Below are 16380 nucleotides of genomic sequence, written 5' to 3'. Positions count from 1 at the left end.
GATACTTTGCAGGGCCTACTGCAAGAGTACAAATGGTCATTCATATACACAGAGCTAATTATAAAACAATTATAAGTGAACTTAATATACTGGTGAATAGAAGGTATCTTCTTCCTGTGAACTGTATTCTTTTATACTGACGAAGTCTCAGCATACATGTAAAGCTATGGTTTTGCTATGAATGAAGCCTAGGGACAGTGTAAAAATGACAAAATCGCGTCATTGTTATGGATTGCTGAGCATCTTTGTAGGATTTTGTAATGTGAAAATGAGTAATGACACAAAATGTATGCTTTATTACATATTTTGGAGCTTCATTTTAGTGAAATTACTAGTTATTTTAATTTTAGTATAATTTCTGTTCAAGAGACAAAGTTCTAAAGGAATAAAAAAATCTAAGTACACAAAATGTATTTTGATTGAAGATGTAAGTTAAATGTGAAAATGAAAGTTATCTTTCAGACTTTTAAAGATCATTCTAAAATATACCACACTATAAAATTTGAAAATCTCAAATCAAAACAGAATATTGAATAATATAAATAAAACCAAGTTTTGTTAATTTTTAAGCATTTAATACTTTCACTATAAATAAAGTCATTCAAATTTAATCCCAAAGTATAAAATTATTATGGTTTATGTTCATATGTTTTTATGTGTATACAGCATTATGGGTATATATATGAGGATATGGGGTATGATTGAAAAATAGTGACTTTTAATTTTAAAATTTATTACAGTAAAAGACACAATACCATTAGTCTCCCTCAAAATATATCCCCTTGCTTTGAAAGCATTTATTCCTTTTGCTTTGAAAACACACCATTATTCCAATTACTTTTTGAAGATGAGTATTTTGAGAAGGATTCGTGGCAATGTGTCTTTTACTGCACTCAATTTTTAAAATTTAAACACTCGCTGTATAGTGAAATTACACCTCATATATATGTACATTTTGCATCAGAGACAAACTGATTCCAGAACTGCACCCCTCAGATATGAACATCTGAAGTTGCTCAATCCTTTATAAAATGACCATGTTGCATATTTATCTATAAACTATGTACATTTCCCCTATACTTTTAACCCTCTCCAAAGTTCTTATAATGCCTACTACAATATAAATACTGTATAAATGGTACTTCTACTTATTTGTTTACGATATGACATAAAAAATATATGGATGTTCAATGCATATTTTTTCAAGTATTTTGGATCCACAGTTGGTTTAGAAGTAGAACTTACAGATCTGTAAGGCCCTCTGAACATACATAGATAGATACAGGATGAAATTGTTAAGCCATGTAAATGTTTAGCTATAGGGCTGGGGATTTAGCTCAGCAGCATAAGCACTCGCCTGGTGAGCACAGGTCTTGAGTTCAATCTGCAGTACCAAAAAAATACATATGTATATTTAACCATAAAATGTTTCTTAGCCATTACACACAAATTTTGGCAATACCACCATAATTCCCATATATTTTTAGCCTACAAATTAGAATGCAAACCCAAAATGGTCTTACTTTAAAAAATTGTCCTTTCTCATACAAGAATAATCTGCATGTTAACTGAGCACTTTACTCATATATATAAATTGCTTTTAAAAAATGACAGTTACCATTTCTCAAGTTCTTCCCAGTTTTAAAGCAGTGCCTATTTTTAGTATTTGTAGGGCCATGTCCACAGCATTTCCCAGCAGCACATGAACTCCCCAGCCATGAGCATGGAGCCCAAGATGTGGAAGTATTTGTCCTATGTGTCAAACTGGGACTATCATGAGAGCTAGAACCCATGCAGAGCTGGTCTTGTGTTAACAATTGTTCTCTTTCTTGTCTGTCTATGAAATGCAGGCCTTCTAAAGCACGCATTCCAGAAATGCAACCCCACAGCCTGCGCCTGAGTAATCACACCAACCACTACCCCAAGCCTACAATAGAGCCCATGTGTGTTTAGCACAGCGTGGAAGACAGGACAAACTCCTTTTTTCTTTTTTCCACCTAGTGCTTTCCCACTTTCACGCATTCTTCTTTTCAAAGGTAAGTACTTTATTCCCTTGCCTCTCTTACATTTGGGGTTTGAAAACGTGAACCTCTTTTCTTCGAATCCATTTTACTGCACCACCCCGACCCATGTAAGTAATAACTCAAATCTGACATCAAGCATCATGTTTAGGAGTTAGACTTGCTTCTAGGACATTTCTACTGAAATGGGCCTCTGGTTGCCTTTGAATTGATTACAGTACATTACAGTTTTCTGTCTACTAATAAGAACATCCTTCCTAATGATGAACAATTTAAAGGATCTGTCTTTATATCAATGTTGTTTAATAAAGAACTAACTACCAAATAGCCAGAGACACAATTCTGTCACATGGTCACCAATATGCAGCTCTTCTGAGTCACAGTTATAGTCATTTACATATTTGCTGCCAAAAGGCAAAAGGCATTATCCATCTCTGCCCTGATCAAACCACAGCCAGCCTCAGAGCCAGCCACACAGAGCACACAGAGGTCTTCAGACACCAATCTTACTCAAACCCTTCATGGACCAACAAATACACTTATGTCAATACACAAAACCTTCTCTCCCGATAAAAGCCTCCCTGGATGGCTTCAAGTCTTGAATATTTCCTGCTTACTCCGGCTAAGCCTCAATTTCTTTCTTTTGTCAGCATGTGTATGAAAAGACAGCTGATGCCAGGGTTCCATACAGAGTTTTCAAAAAGGTCACTACCATTCAGATTTCTGCTGGCAAAATTCATTCATTCTCTTTCAAAAATTTAATGAGAGAAGACAGCTTTGTGAAATGGAGAAGCAAGAACAATATTGCTTAAATAAATTGGAATTTGCACTTTGATTACCCTGCAGTTTCTGCCATACTTTACTGGAAATGCTCCCTGTGGTGCAGGTTCTCTCTGGAGTGACATCATCTCTAGAAGCCATCTCCACTATAATTATTTCCATCCGTATTTTTAGAGGACATAGCAAAAACATTCAGTAAAGAATATTCAATACATATAGAACAATTTAAAACTGTAGAGTCACCAGAAACACTCATTAAAAGTCAAATGATATATCTTTATGCATGTCTCTGACCCCAAAGGAGGTATTTAATACTCACATTAGGAAAAAAAAAATCTCAAAACAATGAGACTCTGGTAGCAGCGAACATCCCTGTTGCATAAAATAACAAACAGCACCTAGTTTCAGTTGCTTTTTTTGGAATGATAATTTTTAAAGGTGTAACAGAGAGCTCTGGTGTATTTTAGTTCATATCTCCAAATTTAAACCTTTGGGATGTTAATACCAAGTACCCCAATATTAAAATTTCATTCTTGACCATCTTGGTTTCCCTTTTGGTGAAGTTGATTTTCCTTTATAGATAGTAGGTTTTTAGATTAATTTTAATGAAAGTAAAATTTTAATGAATATCAAAGTATTAATTTTCTAAAAATTAGCTCATAGAAAATGGGATTTTTGATAATTTAGATGAAATTATAAATGCTGAGCAATGAATCTGCTTCCCTGACAACTTGTGAACCACTGGGGCTGATATTACCCTGCGTAAGGGGTTACAGGTTCCCACCACTATGCATTAAAGGGCAGGGGCAGGCTGTTTGTCTCCTAGAAAACAAAGCTCACTGAAACTTTGACTGTCAGTGTAGAAAAACAAGCATTTAATGCTGCAGTTAGTGATAAGGTCTCGAGTCACTCATTCATGTGTGTATTCATTCAACATAACAATTAAAGGAAAGACAAAGGTGTTGAATATGAGATTAAACTGTTTCCTTAAGAGACGCGTGCCTTTGTTTTTTTTCCATCTAACCACTGCCTTCCAAACTTCTGTATTAAATCTCTCTTCCATGTTCCCTACTGTCATTTCAGTCAGGTCCTATCCTTTCTCAACTGTCATCTGTTAGAAAATACAGCTTAGCTTATTTCATAGTTTTGGTTTGCAGTACATGTCCCCCCTCCACACACACACACACACACACACACACACACACACACACACAAAGTCCTGCACAATTCTCTGTCTTCTCTTCTCCTCTTTCCTCACACTTTGGACTGTAGTGATCTGTGCTGTTGCCCACAAAGCTGGGTGGACAATGCGGGCAGCCAATTTTCTCTGGTGTTGCTGTGGTTGCTTTCAGCTGGGGCCAGAAGCTTGTGTTGCAGACAAACCGGTATTTTCTTACCATAGGGAGAAAATTCTTCCTAGGCCCAGTGGAGGCTGTGGCTCCCAGCATGGGCCACGGCATCAGTCTTCTTCTTCCAGACCTCACTGGTGCTGGGCCAGTCACAGCACCCCTTCAGCACCCCTTCAGCATCCCACATTTGGGAGCTCCTCAGAAGATGAGCTGACCACCAGCCTTCACATTTCTCAAAGATGTCCCTGGACCCCAAGGAATATACATCAAAATCTCTCAAGGATACAGTTCAATGACATCCATTTTGGCTGCTTGGAATCTTATTTTTCTTTTTTTTTATACATTCTTGAGTTTGTGGTTTTGCTCTGAGTGGTCACATATTTAATAAAAATTCAAATGAGAGATGGGGTTAGTATCACACACGTCCATATAAGCTATGGGGTCAGTGTCACAAAACCACCTAAACCAACAGCAAATGCCCATCTACTTCCCCCAATTTACACCCTCACAGCCAGACATGTCCTGGTGTAGCTACTCTTGGGGATGAGTTTTAGTGCGCTTTCATTTTCACATGGCACAAAACACATTAATCAGGCTGACCTCTATGATAGTGTTGTCAAGAGCTGTCAGAAACCTATATTTTCACTATTCTCACATTTCCTGTTTCCCTGATTGAAATTTCTGATGGTAATTGCTAGCAAGGGGTTCCAATTCACAAAGTTGGAAAGTTAAGTTCTGACCTTTCTTATAGGACAAATATCTTTTTCCAATTGTTTTCTGTTTTCCGTTGCTTGTAGCAGTGTCTTGGCCAGCTCTGTAAGAAAAGTCACCTTGCTTTCATAGGGAATGGTTTTCTTCTCACTGCCATTAAGCACAGCAGAATTTCATTTAGAGTTCACTATCAGAAACCAGAAATGCTGACTCTCGTGGAAAATTGTATTTCTGGGATTTGGGTATTGAGCTATCACAGCCACTAAATAAAGCTCCGTTTGCCAGAAAAGAAACAGCCACATTAAATGAGAGGGCCTCACTTAATACTTTAAGAATGGAGGGAACAGTGGGACACTTAGGTTAAGAATGTGTTTTATACCATGGCAATAGTAAGAGCCCTTGCAGCCCTGTTTGAATAGGAAGGGTTTTAAACAAGTCACTTTCAGCCTTCATGAACCTCGTGTTCCTTTCGCACATGTTTAAAGAAACTTAACACCTCTTTAATTACACATTATAAATAATATTCACCAGAAGGCTATGCAGTGATAGATTGCGAGTGTTTTTCCAATTTGGTTTAAGTTATTACACTTTCCCAATTTTTAGAAGAACATTAGAACAACACTTATAAACCATCCTGAGATCCCACAAACTGGGCCTCTTCACTAATAAAACAAAAATATCTAAACGCTGTACTTCAAGAAAATATTTTTAAAGTTATCCATCCTGATCTAAGGCATCTAATTTCCAATGTAAATTTACAACTTGCAACCCCAAGAAAATAAAACAAAAACAGTTTAGAGTTATCATTTTGGAAATGAAGGAGGAAGGATTTATCATAAGGCTGGGACTCTTAAAAATTTTTAATGTTATTGAACAATTGCTGCTACACACATATAGAGAGTTTGTTGATCTCGAGTACCAAGGTTTCACATTACATAGAAATACCTCTAGGACCAAGTGGCAACAAAGTCCACATGCCTGTCCGGTGAACGTTCCTGAAAGAGTTGACAGAAGGATCGAGCAACATCTAACACTCAGAGCTGAGGCCCAGCTGACCCAGGACCTAGCCAGGAGAATTGGACCTGGCCAGCATCAAAATCATTCGCAACTAAACCGACTCTAGGTCTTTTGTTTTGTTTCACAAAAAATTCCCCAGGTGTTTCCTTTCACAAGTCTCTATGATAATCTCCCTTTCATCCTCTTTATCTTTTCTTCAGCTTTTGCTTTTCATAACTGTTTATCCACTGAAGGAAAAAAGTCTCTACAATGTTGAAAGCATATTTTATATACTAGGAAAAAAATCAAAGATATATTTACGGTTATCACAAGAAAAGATAATTAGGGAAATTAGTACCTTTTTTGCATATTTTTATTAAAAATGCATTTTGATTCTCTCCCAACCATATGTAGATTCCTGAGGACTTTATGATAAAAACACACAAAGAGTAGATCAAAAGAATTGAATAGGGACTGGGGATTTAGCTCAGCGGCATAAGTGGTGCCTTGCAAGCGTGTGGTCATGAGTTAAATCCCCGGTACCGATTAAAAATAAAAACATAAAAATAAAAAAATTGAAGAATTGAATAAAGTTTTATTTTTAATACAAGAGATTACAAACTATAGAGATATGGTGCAAGTGAAAGCATAAACAATAGGTTTTAATGATTCTACTTTGTCTATCTTAATCTGAAGCTCTGAAATTTGTAGAGTAAAGCTATTTCTTGATACGATCACTGTTTTTATTGTGCTGTTGAGTGTGAAGAAATACTGATTCCCTATGGCACCAGTGTGCCATGGTTGTACCACTAAAATGGTGTTTGTTGTTGTTGTTGTTCCTGCAATGGCATCTCTGTCTCTTTGATAAACCAGCCTTCTAAGGGAGTCCTAATAACATCAGCACTTAATTTATTGTGCTGATTTTGAGAAAGTGTCTCACCATGGAGCCCAGGCTCACCTCCAACTTGCCATCCTACTGCCTCAGGCCCTTAGTGTTAGGATTACAAGTGTGCACAACCATGCACAGCTTACTATCATTCGTAGAGACAGTAAACTAACCTCTGTAATGAGACTTTAGGGCACTGCTGCTTTGCTAATGAACCAACACAGAAAAAGCCATTGAAATTTGAGTCCTTACAAATGTTATCTTGTATGTGCAAGATTAGATGATTCTCTATTGATTAATTTCTTTAGTGAAATCAAGTTGCTGGATTTGAAATACTATAAGCAAAACTCTTTTTACTTATTCGTTTATTTATTAATCCACTAGGCATTTATTCTGTGCCTGCTAAACCCTAGTCCATACATTGTTAGGAATTTATTGCCTCTATAGCGATCACAGGGCAGCTAAAATCTCAGAAAGTGCTGCCAACAGAGAGGAAAACCAGAAGATGCATCTAATATTTGATGCATTTTTGAGGCTTCAGGAGCACAGCAGGGAAGCAGGGTCTTTGGTGACTGGCTGCATGTATAATAAGCAGGGCAACAAGGTTAAAAAGACAGCCACACGGCTACAGTGAATTCAACGAACTACATCTCACTAACGAATTTGATTTTTTTAAAATTATGAATTCTGAACCACCTTGAATCCACCAAGCTCCTTCTAACTACTAACAGTGACAAGGCTGCCCTCTCAGCTGCAGCTAGATGCCCCAGGCATCTTATAGCAAAACCAACAAATGATTGGAATACTATGATTTAAACTCAAAATCAAAGCACAGTGGGAGATGTTTTACACGGCTACTTGAAAGTTTTATGTCTAGGGTTTGTGAGATCATAGTAGACACAGAAGGACAACACAAGGTCAAATCTACATTTTATATGCAAAGAATAAGCTGGTCCCCTAATCCGTGTCCTGTAGCTCACAATCTGGAAAAGAATACAGAATGAATAGTAGGACCCTTTGCACAAAGACCATGCTAGTGACCTCCAGCACCCTGCTATGAATAATGGCCATTACTAAAAGGAGGAACTAATAGCAGCAGCAGCAGCAGAGATATAACACTGTCTATCCTCCTGAGTCAGAGGGGGAAAAGTGCAGAGAAAGCAACCTTGTTATGATATATGTTATGCTAAGTATTTTTGTGATATAATTCTTGGGGAGCATTTATGTATTTTAACAGCTGAAACAGCCCTTCAACTACAGCACAAGACTATACCTTACCATCAAGGATCTGTTTAGCTGTCTTTCATTTTTTTTTCTGCAAAATTGCTAACTATGTAATATCTAATCTGGCCCCACATATCAGGAAGGAAACCATTCATCCATCTGCAGCTTCCTGAAGGAGCATGTCTGTGGGCCATGGATGATAACACACACAGTCATCCAAGGCTCTGGTGTGAAGCTCTGTGCATCACTGCAGCCCACCAGCAGCTCGAGGTTTTTAACCTGTTCATTACTGTTTACAGTTAGCCCTCACAACGTCTCCCTGTACAAATTCATGGGGTAACAACAATCAAAATACCAGAGGTTTGTTCTTTTGTTTGGTGTAGTGCAGTATTTGTTTCTGGAAGGTGATACTATCTTGAAGAGGAAGGGGCAAGACAAGAGGAAGTAGAATGTGTTTTGTCATTATTTTACATTCCATGTGGAGCACTTTGGGCAGAAAGTGGCATTTTCATCATTCTCTCTCACTGTCTCACTGTGCATCTCCATTTCATGTCAGGAATATGAACAGAATACCTGAGCCAATTTATATATTTTTCACATTCAAATATTTTTATCAACATGGCTAAATTGTAGTTATAATGTTCATTTCTCTTGACACTCATGATAAATATGAGCAGGGGATGCTTAGCTGCCTCATTAACTGATGTGACCCTAAAGGTTCAGAAATACACGTTCGTTTCTTTTTCTGCCATTCCCACATATGTAAGGTGGTATTTTTCCTCAAGGCTGTCACATTCAGAGCTAGTGGTAATGCCCAGCAACGGGTGAGCAGTTATTAGCAACACCAACAAAGTGGAAATAGCAAAGGTATAGGTTTTCTCATGTTGTTAAAGGAAGCTTTTAAAGGAAGCTCAGTCATCTCTTTGCACAATCTGTACCATCATCTGAACCACAGTTATACCATTCATCTAAAATCCTGGCATTTCAGCTTATATTTTACAAAAACCCAGGCCTTCATAAGGCCTTTCTTTAGAAGGATGGATAGAATATAGGGCTCCGAGAGCATATTTGATTTGTATCTATCATATCAACTGCAAACTTTGCTCCGTGTCATAAAATGCCAATCTGGATTCTGGGTCTGAAAAAAAAATGAAAATAATCTTTCAAAGCCCGACTTAGTTGTGACTAGTAAGAAATTTAATCTAGAACTGTTCCTATATAATCCAAGTAGAATCTTGGCATTAGTAGAAAATATAGAATAGAAATTTGTCTTGAGACTATTTCCTATTTGTACACACACGTGTCCCTCCCTATGCACACTCCAGTGTGACCCGCTCAGTGTTATCAGCCAGTAGAGACCTATGGGTGAGGATCTGGCCAACCTACCACCCTGCTCACCTTCAACTTCAGGCATACAGGAACAGCGTGCCTCCGGAATCTTTCACCAGCTGCCTTGACGTCTACCCTACCACAACCGATGGCTCACGTGAAACTGACCTCACTGTCCACATGCTCTCAGAGGGACACTAACATCTACTCACAGTGCAACTCCAGTTATTTAACTACGTCAAGAAACCTGGATGACCTTTTGTGAGGTGCTCAGGTAGGCAGCATAGAAGACAAGGAAAAAGAAAATTTAATGACCCCTATGGTTGTCTGTTTTCTACTTAAAGAGGAAAACATCCAGGCAAAATGTGAAATAAAAACGTATAATCTCGGTCTATACCATAGTTCCAAAGGTGCTGTATGGATGTATATGAGAAACCGGCAAATAAGTGGTGCCAGACAACAGTTTTCATTTCAAATGTTACACAATGTGTGTCTATTTCTGCCATGAGATGGGCCATTAATAATGTTATAAATAATAAAATATGAGTTTATGGATTATTTATATTTTAATAATTGCTTTGGTTCGAGGTCCTTTCAATAAGGATACTGCTCTGTTCACTTCCAAGCTGTCACGATGACTTGAAGTGGAGGAAATGCAGGAATCCATGCACACACTGCCTTTGTCCCAGCCGCACGGCCCTATTTAAATGGTATGGCACCCTTCCCCCACGCACGCATACCAGCTCTCCTTTTCTGTCTCTATTTTTGATGGCATTTATGATCCCTCTAACATAAAATACAATTTTCTTTTGCAGTTGCACTTTTAATAGCCTTTCTCTAGCTTTTAGTATGAGGCCACTAAAAAAGCAGACACTTTGCATATTTTGTTAACCAGTGTATCTGAAGGACATGCAAGAGCATCCAACATACAGTAAGCTGTGTGAAGAGGTAGGCATTTACTGTTTTTGCACACATACAGGACCACTTTGGAATGGCATATCTGGATCTTTATGCATTAGAAAACTTAAAAACTACCAGTACAGTCAATAGTGCAATTAAGTTACAGCACTGCAGCAACATTTTGTTCTGTTAAAATGGCTGAATCTGAAATGGGCAGTGAACTTCCTAACAGCCATAAAATGTTTGATTTTAATAACATTGAAAATGTATATTCCTCAATTAGTTGTCCTCTGTCATAGTCTGAAATGCTCTTATTTAACTTAACACTGCCTATTTGTGTCTTTTCCGTGTCACACGAGCATCACATGGCAGATGGCTTACCATCTTACCTACTGCTCTGTCCTCAGCGCTCCTTCAGACCCCAGTGGAGTGGAGCCACGCCCTCTTCCCAGTAGCCAGAATAATTTCTCTTCTAGTCCTCATCAGAACAATCGAAAAGATGTGAAAGCCACAACGTTATTATGTTACTGACAATTCAGTACCTTTTAACAGAAATGAGGTTCTTCTTAAATGAATCTTTGCCTTTTCCAATTTTTGCTTTTAAAAAACTTTTAAAGATGGTTTCATCAAAATATTTCTGGGTTAATATTATTGCTTTGTCTCAACACCTACGGGTAAAAACAAGGACAAGAAAGAGAAGGGAAAAAGAGCAGAAACCAGTGGTAATGACACACAGACTGAAATATAGGAACAGCTGTAGAAAGAGCTGCGGGGGGGAAAAATCACACCAAGGAGAGAACTAATGATTGACAAATTCTGAACTACAGAAGAATCATAAGTGAAAGGGGGATGCAGGTCCCACTGACAAGTGCATAGTGGTCAGAAATAAGCTGAGCTGAACATGTTGTTTAATGCAGTGTTAAGTAGATCACCAAGAGGGGCAGATAATGACTGTAATGAAGAGTTGGCCAAGGCGTGAAAAAAAAAAGAGTAAAGAAAAAGAAAAATTAACTGACACTGGGTAAATCACAAGAGGACATGAAACCTGAGAGAGCATCTGGAAGGCATGGTCAATCCTCTCTAACACTCCAGCACCTTTTAGTAATTGAGTTGGGCAGTTCATTAAAATTACATGTGAAAAGATAGGTGTGCTGGAAAAAAAGACAAGGAAGCCACAAAATAACTAGAGCGATGCAATTACTATTCCTCCAGCTTTAAAAAAAATGTCAGGAATATAAAGTACTCAAGGAAATACATTTAAGAAATACCCATTGGAAAATAGTGAGTGGGTCCTAGGGAAATAACAAGAACAATAAAACTGAGCCATAGGAGGCATGGGTCATGCCAAAACAAAAGGGGAGAATATTTAAAATTGGATGTGTCTGTATAAAATAACCAGCTACCAAGGAGGGAATTTAAAGAACCTATTGAAGAGCAATATGAGTAAACGGAAGAATGAGATTTCGGTTTCTCTCTGTGGATGGGCAAATTACAGATCCCAGCAAGCTGCTGCCATCTGATAAAGGCCTCTAAGCAAAGGTGTGTGTTTCCCTAAACAAAAATGACAAGTTGGCCTCTAATTTTTGATATGGTTAATTCTCTGGATTACACTGAAGGAAGTAAACTGACACAGATTACAAAGTCTATTTTTGTGCAGAGCAATGTGCTTGACTTTGTAACACATACACGCTCATTTGCTTTGTGCAACAAACTTGTCACCTGAAAGTCATTACTGCAACTTTTACTGGAGGGAATCTGAGATCACACAGCTCTTAAACAGTGGTGCCAGGATTTAAATTGAAGTTTGGGGGACAGTTTCAAAGACAAACACCATAAGGCTGCTACTTCAGTAAGTTAATAACAAACTTTCAAATTATCAAAGAAAACTATAATTTCAATGAATACCATTTGATATGTTTATTCACACTCAGATTTAGATGGTAAATTTGCATAATTTGATGTAACTTCATTGAGCTTCATTCTTGCTCATTTGTCATCTGCGTGAAATAAACAAATGTATAATAATGAAAGAATTTTGTTTAATAAATAATATACCTTTGTATTTTTAAAAAATCCTTAAACTCCCTACTGTGCTTTACTAGGGATAATAAAATTCCCCAAGATTTTACTGAGGGTTGGGTTGGATAAACAACAGGATGTAGTCATTTGTTCATTTACTAATTAATAATCATTTATTTACTGCTTCATAAGAACAAGGAACTTTGCTAGATTTTTACAATCAGCAAAATGATCATAGTTCCTGATTACATGGAATGTATGACTTATTAGTTGATTAAAAAATCAATAAATTGATAATTATGAGACTCAACAATGTTAGGAGAAAAATAGGGTCTTAGGAAAACACAGTGGAGAGCTACCTAATCGTGTAGGAGCAATTTAGAGGAAGTTTCATGAGGAGGAAGAAAGGAATAGAGCTAAGCAAAAGATTCTCATCTTGGAGTGATAAAAACAAAGGACCCATTCACCAAATGACCCATAATTCTTAGGCAATGCTCACATTAATCAGGAAGGTGAAATAGATGAAATTTGGTTTTTGCCCATTGTTGTAGTCTGGGGTTGTACATAGAGAACAATTCAGATCAGGACATGGAGTTTATAATATTTTTATAATGGTCACCAGGAGTTAACACCAGAAAATGCAGGAAATTTATCCACAACACCAAAGACATAGATTATTTAGTCAAGAGTCTAAACCCCACGGCAATGTCCCACATGAGTCCAGATAAAAACCCAGAGCTCAGGACAATGCTTCCACAAGTCCAACTGGAAGTCCAGAGCCCACAAGAAGGACTCACACCAGTCTCTTTTATGGATTTATGCCGGGAAGACCCAAGGGTCAGTGGTGGAAGCCAGAAAGTCTATGCCAGCAGGATGAAGGAGCTGTGCTACTGGGATGAGGGTTCTACATTGGAGCTGGGAAGTCACATTCACAACAAAGAGCAGGGCTGTCCTGAAAGGCACCACAGCTGTCCTCAGAGACACGGAAGCCCGAGCTCCTCCGAGGACAAGCACAGTCGGGTGTGTGCCAGGAAGCAGCGTGAGGAGTTCATCCTGGAGACCAAGAGCACATGTCTTCCCCTCTGGAGCCAGGAAGCAATGCTTGATGTGAAGATCAAAGCTTCTCCAGGAGAACCAACAGCTCAGACAGCAGCTCGTAGGAGAACCCACAAGGCCTCCTTAATTCCTCAATCCCTTCCCAACACCTCTCTTCTTCTCCACCTATTTATCCTGGCAACCCTCCTTAGGTGGAACATCTTCTCTCAATGCATGCTGATGTAATCCAGCTGGCATTAAGTTGACCACCAGTTCTCAAACCATAACACCCATGAAGACTTGGCCATTTTGTGACTAGGACTGCCTTTGATTCCTAGCTGCATCTCACCATCCAGGACTCTTGCCAGGATCATTTCTATATTATGATAGCACATTCATTTCACTGAAGTTAAAGTTTACATATAAAATTAGACTACACAATAAAATTCCTGCTTTAGAAAATCGCTTAGAATCTCTCAATTGCAGATATCTCACTAATATGGTCAATTTTTTTCACCCACAGGGGAAAAGATATCTATTTATATACAAGGCAGGCAGGTGATTTGCGAGACTGGGACCAGCCATATCTGTAGTGAGTAAATACTATTCCTTTAAACATTTAATTCTCAGGGATTCTTACAACAAGCCATGTGTCTGCACCACAAGAAGTGGCGGGAATAACAGATACATGTTCTCTTTGGCCTATTCACCCTTACTGTGTTTTTGACTGAATGGTCAATATGTGGCTTGAGTTTCAAAAATGTAGCAATTAGATGTCATTTTACCTACTCGGGGAGACGGAAATGGACATACAGGCATTATGGTACCTATGTGTTGTAGCTGAGAAAAGTGATTCAAATAGTGAGAAAAATCTATAAAAAAATAAGTATCTTGGCCCTGGCATCAGGAAGGAAATTGTTCAGTGAAAACTGCTGGTAGTTTTCAGTCACCTAATATAGGGAGCTGCCTGCATGGACACAGAAGCATATCCCAATCAGAATTTACCATTAATCTACAGGTCTGTTTATCCTGTCTCTTTGTTCAGAGTCAGCATGCAGTCTACCTCACATTATTAGTTATATTGCAGCACCATGATCACAAGGAACACTTGATAACAGACTTTCCACCCTTTAAAAAATAACTATTGTGTGTTTATGGTTGGGAGTAAAATATTAATAAAACACATTTCCTATCACTTCCAGTTTAGTGGAAAAGCAAAGAATACACAGGAAATTAGAATATGATCAGTGCGAATATAGTTGTGCAAGAACCACTAAGAAGCTCTTAGCTTGAGCAGCTCCGAAGAGGTGTCTGCATGCATCCAAAGAATGTGTAGCAAAAGCTTGACTCAAGCATTGAAAATGAAATAAACAGAAGAATGCCCTGCACAATCCAAATATCTAAGACTTGGTGGAAAGGTAAAATGAAGGTATGAGCCACAAAGATTATATACGCTGGATGAAATTTTGCAGACTGGGCGAAATCTAAATTCTGACAGAGGAAAATAATAAAATTTGTATTTCTCAATGCCATCTTTAGTTAACTCTGCTAAAGAAATGGTGTGAAATATTAAGTACTTTGAAAGTCTCACAAAAAATAGTATGTTACATATGTTTGCACAGCATGGATGATGTAATTTGCCTGCATTGACATGTAGTGCTTAAACAATACTGTCGGAACATTCACAAACATGTTTGGCTAATAACATCAGTGCATCACTGATGGTCAAGGGGACGACTTTGTTAAGGTAACTCAACAAGGATCAGTAATTTTGTCACTGAGCCATGCATTGTTCAGAGTAACAGTGCTGGAATTATTGAAAATTTGTAGCAGCTTCTTTTTCAGTCCACACAAAAAGAATCTTTTGGCCACTAAAGCATACAAATGAGATTTATCGCCCAAGAAAAGAGAGCTAAAACTACAGATTTTTGCCCCATCTTTTTCATTCTTTATTGGGCCATAATTATGTTTACTAATAGTGTATCATTCTTTAAGAGTGCTATTTTCACTACATTATAGTAACCAAGAGGGCAAATGCAGTGTCACATCTAAATAAACAGCTTTTTCTAACATTTGAATCAAAAAAAGAGTAAGAAACAATAGAAAGAGACTCAAATGGAAGTAATTTCATTTTCTATTTTTCAGGTTATTGAATCATTTCAGAAGATGTGCTTCCATAAAAACCTTATCAAAATCAAATACCCGCCTGTGGCAAATATACCAATCCATATCCAAACTTCCTATAGCCATATCTTGAAAAATAATGAATGTGCAATTTCCCTCATCATTTCACCAAGTCATTTAAAAACAAAACAATTGTCAGGTACTAAAATGTTTTTTATACACCCTTAAGCAATGTCTGCTAATACTGTCTTTACCTTGAAATTCCTAAATGTGCACTTCAAAATAGTAAAGAATACTTCCATTCCATTCAACAGGAAGTTGAATTCAATGAGAAACTGTAAAATATAATGGAGCAAAGCAGCTATGATTTAGAATGAGAAAGTCTTACCTCTGAAAGTTGGGTTTGTCATTTATAAATTGTATGACCTTGGGAAAATTATTCAACATTCTTGGACTTCAATATAAGCTATCTAACTGATTAATTGTACTAATAATGACTACAGTGTAAAAAACAGTACCTCTGATTCACGAGCAAGTTCCATTCCAGGAGACTTACTCATCAGTCAGATTCCTTCGTAAACTGACAGTGAGTCTTTTACAGTACACCTGATTGAATGTTCACATATTGCATGGTTCTTGCTACAAACTCAATATTAGCTATTGTTATAATTACGTATTAATACTAAAATAGCTACTTTATTCACTTCTGAATTCATAGTGCTTGTTGAGTGTACAATGCAGGAGAAAAGAGCTTAGCCTATTTAGACCAGTAAAATATTTCAATCCTTAATGTTGTGTGGAATGCTGAAAAGCATCCACCTGAACCAGAGCTGCTTTCTTTGGAAAATTTGAGTAACATCCTTTCCATATTATTATTAAAATAGAAGCTTTTTTCATCAGGGCACATATTAGGTAACCAATAAACAGTAACTTCTAGTATTAATACTATTGCAAATAGAAGTTGTTGGAAAACAAGAGATTAACTTAGAAACCTTTAAGTCTAAGC

This window comes from Cavia porcellus, unplaced genomic scaffold (genome assembly GCF_034190915.1).
Source record: "Cavia porcellus strain 051 isolate PalLab524CR breed Dunkin Hartley unplaced genomic scaffold, mCavPor4.1 scaffold_13, whole genome shotgun sequence".
Classification (NCBI taxonomy): domain Eukaryota; kingdom Metazoa; phylum Chordata; class Mammalia; order Rodentia; family Caviidae; genus Cavia; species Cavia porcellus.
This window is presented reverse-complemented; position numbering follows the sequence as displayed.